At 47.5% G+C, this 6,287-nt stretch overlaps 1 protein-coding gene across 2 annotated transcripts in view; it reads left to right on the top strand.

Annotated features, from left to right (window-relative positions):
• The first annotated feature begins 78 nt into the window (after positions 1-78).
• The window catches only part of ERI3 (ERI1 exoribonuclease family member 3), a 97,618-nt gene continuing 91,409 nt past the window's right edge, over positions 79-6,287 (top strand). The window contains exon 1 of one of the 2 annotated variants that reach the window (XM_042873231.1): positions 79-103. The gene's annotated coding sequence lies outside the window, so the exon portion shown is untranslated. Of the gene's footprint in view, positions 104-5,119; positions 6,029-6,287 lie in introns of those variants that run through there. The other variant, XM_042873232.1, reaches the window with a different exon arrangement.

Below are 6,287 nucleotides of genomic sequence, written 5' to 3'. Positions count from 1 at the left end.
GGCCGCCCTGGCCCGGGGCGGGGGGTGGAGGCCCGGCTGCCGGGGAAGCCGCGGCCCGGTCCTACGCGGCGACGGCGGCGAGGCCTGCGGGGGGGATGAGGCGGTACCGCGGCCGGGAGCAGGGCGGGGAGCGCGGCTCGGGGCCGGGGAGGCGAAGCGGCGGGGCCGGGGAGGCCGCGGGGCCAGCGTGGGGCGGCGTGGCGGAGCGTCGGCCGCTCGAGGCCGGGCTCCGGCTCCGCTCCTCGCTGCTCTTCGAGCGCTCCCGGACCGGGTGGGAGCGGCCGCTGCCGGAGCCTCGGGAGGGGAAGCGGCGTGCGCTGCAGGGCGAGCCCGGGTGGGATGTGGGGGTGGGCGGGTAGGGCGGTGGGGGTTCTTCTGGTGGGATAGAAGCGGCCGTCTTTCGGACCCGGAGCCTCTGAAGTGAACTTGGAGGGGCTGCCGGGGATGTTTGCTTCGTCCCTTGCTGGCAGTAGGATTTTTTTCTCCCGTTCTTTCTTTGCTGCTGCCCCATTACAGGTGTTTTTTCTAAAGTGAGGCACGTGAAATGATGATGTCCCTTTTTCCTCGTGTTATGCCGTTTGCAAGTCTGTGTCTTGTGGATTTATGTGGTCGTTGCTGGCCTACTTGCTGAAGTCTGGCACTTATTTTACCTCTTCTGCATTTGCTCCACTTTCTTATTGAGCTTTGGTCCTGACAGTGGGTGGATGGATGAATGGATAGCTGCTGCTTGGCCTGAACTCTTAAGTGTTCTTCCAGCTGCAGCGCAGGGGGCTCTCCGCTTGGTTAGTGCTTGTCCTGTGCCTTGGGAGAGGTGTGCAGGGCTCAGAGCAGGCCATGGCCCACTGGGTGCTGCCAGGCAATTGTTTATAGGTATAACTTTGAATGGTAACTTGACTTTACTTTATCATTGAATTGCTCTTTGTGGCCTTGTGGCATCTCATTGCTTTAGTATAAAGTTGGCATATGAGTTATTATTCCTAGAATGAACTGTTCTTAAAATAAATAATGCCTTAGAGATCTAGTTGGTTACTCTTCATTGTGTGGGCTTGGGAAGTTGGATGTCAGATATTTTTGTTTCTCTTTGAAGTACTGAGTTCTGTTTTTTGTTGCTGAATGTTGATGTTAATTTACTGCGTGGACTCAATTCCTGTCTTGTTTCAAAGCGTGGCCCTTCTATGCTTCTTGTTTCTTTCAAATTTCGAGTTGCTCTATGTGAACAGCATGTTTGTTGTTTTCCAAAGGGGAAAAAAAAAAAAGAATATGTAGCCAAACAGATTTGAGTATTACCAAAATCCAGAAGAAACCCATTAAAGCCTTAAAAAAATAAAAGCGAAAAGCCCAACATGCCGATGTGTCTGATGCTAAATAAAGAAGTCCTTGGGTTGTGTACACACTGAAGTGATTTTATGTGACCTTAAGTTTCCGCTCTGCAAATGGATCCCTTTGTTTTAGTTTTTTTTTCCCCTTAAATTTTGGAAGTAGAGTTCTGGAAGATACAGAAATGCATGAAGATTTTGCTGCTGTATTTGACCCATTGGTCTCCTCCCAGTAAAGGGCAGGGAGGCTGCAGGCGGTGCTCAGGTGTAGGGCTGGCTGTGGTGGCTGTGCTCGTGGGAGAACATGGGAGACCACGTAGCGGCTGTGTGGCTTTCACCTGTCTCTGGATCTGAAGCACATGTTGTGGCTGGAAACGTTCATCCTAGTGACTGCTGGTGTTTTACTCTAAGTGTAATAGACTGATAGCGTGGTGCAACAGCAAGCAGGAAAATGGGGGGAGAAGAGGACAAGCTGTTGCATACGAAGCGTGTGCTAGAGCAGCAGTGCTGCTGCCAGATCCCATTTGGCAACTTTCCCCTAAGAGTGCTACCTATGCTGATTGAGTGCCAGCTGAATGGTTGTGCTTTTTCCAGACACATTGCACAAGTAATGACACCTCACTCCCAAATAGCTTTTTTTCTTTTGAATTAATAACTTTGGTTGTATTTGTTGTGGTTGTGCTTTCTTTTTTAATTTTTATCTTCCTAACAACTTCCCTGGCTGGTTTTCTGGGGTCGCTGAGACTGGGCTGTTTGGAAAGCCTCTTGTAGCTGCTACCTTGCATGGCAGGAGGGTTGGAGATTCATGATCCTTGAGGTCCCTTCCAACTTGGGCCATTCTGTGATTCTGTGTGATTCTGTGATTTGCCCATCCAACAGGGCAGACCTTGGGCAGAGTTGCAGATTTCTGTCATTATTAAAAATAATAATAAAAACGCTTCTAGAGTTCATTTATGAAGATCAGCTGTGAGCGTATACCAAGCGATGTCAGCGTTGGCTCCCTGCATCTGGGCTGAGATTTGTTTGGCACTCTTAAATATTAACTTTCACATTCATTTTTTTCTCAGCTAAGAAAGGTGTGCAGCTGTTTAAGTGGTTTGAGCAACTGAGGTACTCGTGTATGAAAATCAAGTAATTGTGCGTGCTAGATTCCATTAAACAAAGGCCAGCCTGGTGTTTCTCCTTTCCTCAAAATTAGGCCAGTAAGCAGTAGTAGTTTTTACTGACTGCAGGCATAGCTACAAGTCTTACTTTTGGCACTGGGAGCACTGAAATGCCATAAATTTCAGAACTCTTTCCAAAATCCAGGGCTGGAAAAGTTTGGATGAAAACTAAAATTGTTGTTTTATACAGTGAACTGATTGACCATTGGAATGAGCAGTCTGAAGATAGTGGGGAGCCTCTGTGTTGGATTCTGCCATTCAAGGCCAGAAACTTTTTTCTGAAGGATGCTCGAGCCTTTGGGCTCAATTCAGAAGTAACGAAGTGGGAACTTTATGACTTGCGTTACATGAGGTTCAGACAGGATGACCCAGTGGGCTTTCCGACTTCTGCGTTTTATGTGTTTATGCTACCAGAGCCAAGATGCCTTCTCCACTTTGTGTGCCCTGCCACGCCATCCCAGCTGTAGGCAGCACGTGGTCAGGTGTGTGGCTGAGCAGCTCCACTGGCTCATCTCCCTCCTGCCTCTGCCAGTGTGGGCGCATCCCCTCCTCAGAGCTTTGGCACTCTTCCAGCCCATCCCCAGGCTGTTTCGTCTCACTAAGCCGGCAGGAAACTATCTTGTTTTAATTGTGTTTTATTCTGGCTGCATTAGCCATTTTATGGGTTCCTGTGGTTGAATCTGCTCGCAGCGAGGCCTGACTAGCTCGAGGCTGGTGTCAGATGATCAGCAGGAGAATAAGAGTGAGAGGGAATATGGGCCTGCCTCCTTCTGGCCTCTGAGAGCTATTGGGCTGGTTAACCCTGCTGTGTCTAGGTTCACCCCAGGGTATTTTCTTATGGCTCCTACGCTGAGATGGAAGACTGGGCTTGAGGGTTCTGGATCTCTTAACTCTGCTCCTTGATGCTGAATCTGCTCTTCTGCTGCGACTTGCCAATCTTTTGTTGTATGCATCTCTGCTGTTGCTGCTTGTTTTAATATTTGTCGTTTTTCTCTTCTGCGTTTATTGTAAGTGACCAGTCCTTTACCTAGCAGAGCTTCTTCCAACTTCAGCTTAGCTCTTGTTGTCGATCCTCGCTTACTCTTGGAGAAGGTTTAAAAATACCCAGCAAAACCTGTCTTAAGAGACCAGTCGAGGAGGTGACGAAAGTGGGTTGCCTGGCAGAGGTGGCCTAATAAAATCAAAGTGGAATTGTACTGTGTGTCTTTGGGAGCACTTCTGGGTGGTCTGCGTGGTGCGGGTATCCCCGTGTCACCCCACCTGCCAAGGTGGGTTGGTTTTCCAGCCTCATAGGCTGTGGTGTCCTTAGGAAGGACTTCCCTTTGCCTCAAATCACCCAAACCATTGCATCTCTCACTCTGAGAGATTCTGGTGCTTTGACGTGACTCAGGCCTTTGCCATGGCAGCTGAGGAATGCAGCAGGAAGAGCGAGCTGAAGGAATGGCAGAGAACTTTCTTAATCCAGAAGTGCCCTCCATCTCGTTATCAGCCCTTCTGTGTTCACTTGCTTCTCCTGTAATGCTCAGGCAGGGTGATGCGATGAGCAGGTTGGTTTTAATTCAACCACTGAGGTGTGCATCTCTCTCAGATGAGTAGTTTGCCCTGGAACCCTCATTCTTTGCTGTTATCCTCCTGCACTGCATCACATGTAGGTTTAGACTGTAAGTTCTTGAGAACAGGGACCTCTGTGTGCACAGTGGGCAGAGTCTGGGCACAGTTCTGCAAAGCAGGATGATTAATACCAAGTTGTAGCTATTGATGGGTAATGCTGGGACAACACAGAGCATCCCGAGCGCTCTGGGAAAGTGACGTTATGAGTTTTCTGAAACATGGGTTTGGTTGTCCAGCAGTGCTGCAGACAAACCCAGCCAGAAATGGAGCGCTGTAATGAAAGTATGCTGGAGTGATGGTCAAGGGATGATGTTGTGAGGTTAACACGTTAAGGAAGAGAACTTACCTGTCTACAATCGTGTTACATAATTAAAATGGTTGTAAAAGCTTTGTGTTTTGTTGTTTGTATTACTGTATGTATTGTATTTTATTTTTTTGTGAGTTTGGACAGCAGTGGATAAGCTGAGCTGGTTTTGTGCTTGAGCCTTCTTTCCTGTCTCCCAGGCTAGCCAGGTGGTGTCATTTTTTGGACTCCAGTCCCTCCAATGAAATATTTTCTCTTAGGTTAATGCTGTTGTTTTTTATAAAGTTCTCTCTATTGTTCTTCAGTTACATCTTCATGCAGCTGAAATATGGTCTCACAGTTGACCTCTGAGTACACATTTGAGCAGCTCCCAAATTGGAAGTCCTGCTTTTTTTCTTTTTATCATACTCTGTTCCAGGAGTTGCTAAACGTATGCAATGTTATTCTACAAAATACATCTTTATAGCTGTGTCTTTTTATCCTTTATATTTATGAACATAAGTCAGCAATAAAAGACGAGTCTGACTTGCATCTTGGACTGCTTTTGGTTGCTCTAGCCTTGAGTTCAGCTGTCTGCCAGAGAGCAGCAGTTGTAGTTGCCTGTGCCTAGGCTTTGCTCGGGAAATAAACTGGCCCATATTACTCCCAAAGCTTCCTTGCTTACTTTTCTTTCTTATTTTTCCAATTTTTGTTTGCATTGGTCTCTAGTTCTTTCTAAATTTGTATTATATATGTATACATATACATATATATATATATGCTGTGGTAAAATCATTTTACATTTAGCATGTAAGTGGAGGCTTTCTAAAATACATCCTTTAAGGTTGGTGGGGCAACCCAAGCACAGTTTGTCTTTTCCCCTCTTTTGTCTCCAACTACGGTGGGGGATATTTTGGGGTTAGAAGCAAGGAGAGATGTCTTCTTTTGCTGCCAGGATTTTAATTAGATTTAGTTGTAAGAAAAAATTAATGTTCATTGCAGAGAGCCTGTTGAGCTCAAGTTCCCAGGCTTGAGGTTCATTGCTATCTCACCGTTGGTGGATAGGTGTTACACAGCACCTAATGCTAACGTTATCTTCAGCTGAAACCCACCAGACACGGCCCTTTCCTGTGTTATTGGGTGTTGCAACTGTAACGTGCTGTCACGTTTTCCTAGGGCTGTGTACAATCTGTCAAAACAATTCCTGCAGTCCAGCTGCAGCTCACAGTCCCCTTATATTTCATACATATCTGCAAGGAATTGGAGCTGTGTGATATGAAATAGTAACCCAGTAGGATTGGATGCCAGATGTGGCAGTTTGCACTATCTGAGATGATAATCTCACCCTCTGTGCATGAGAAGTATAGGCGTGCTTTTTTGCTTAGGTGTGGAAATGGGATCATGCAACCTGGATTTATGTGCGCAGAGCAGGGTTTCTGGTTTCTGAAGCTGCACTGCTTGGGTTGTTGCCTGTTTAGAGGGGGGAGAAATAAGGGATAATTACTCGTGCCTCGCATCGTCACAGCAGTTATAAATGCTTTACATGACTTCTAATAAAGCATGTTTGCTCAACAGCTATCTTGTGCTCGGAGGCACTCTGACCTTCCCAGAGAAGATGATGTAAGGTCTTCCCAGGGCACCAGGAGCATGGCTGGGTAAACAGGCAGTTAAAACTTCATTTGGCTCTGAGTGCAGGCTGTGCAGCAGGGTTGCTCCTGTTCATATGCTGTCTGCGTAGGGCAGTCGGCACGGAATGCTCCACCTGCACACCTTGCTCAGTGCTCAGCTCCCTCTCAGATGGGCACGGAGTGCCTGGGAAGGTGTTGGTTGGCTCTCCATGTCAGCTGTTTGACAGTGCCCGTGCATTGCAGGCTGGCCTGAAGATTCACACTGCACGTGTTCGATGCCCTGCCC

This window comes from Lagopus leucura, unplaced genomic scaffold (assembly GCF_019238085.1).
Source record: "Lagopus leucura isolate 7727_CA_CO unplaced genomic scaffold, USGS_WTPT01 Super-Scaffold_100009, whole genome shotgun sequence".
NCBI lineage: Eukaryota > Metazoa > Chordata > Aves > Galliformes > Phasianidae > Lagopus > Lagopus leucura.
Note: the sequence above shows the minus strand (reverse complement) of the source record. Positions and strands in the feature narration are given on the sequence as shown.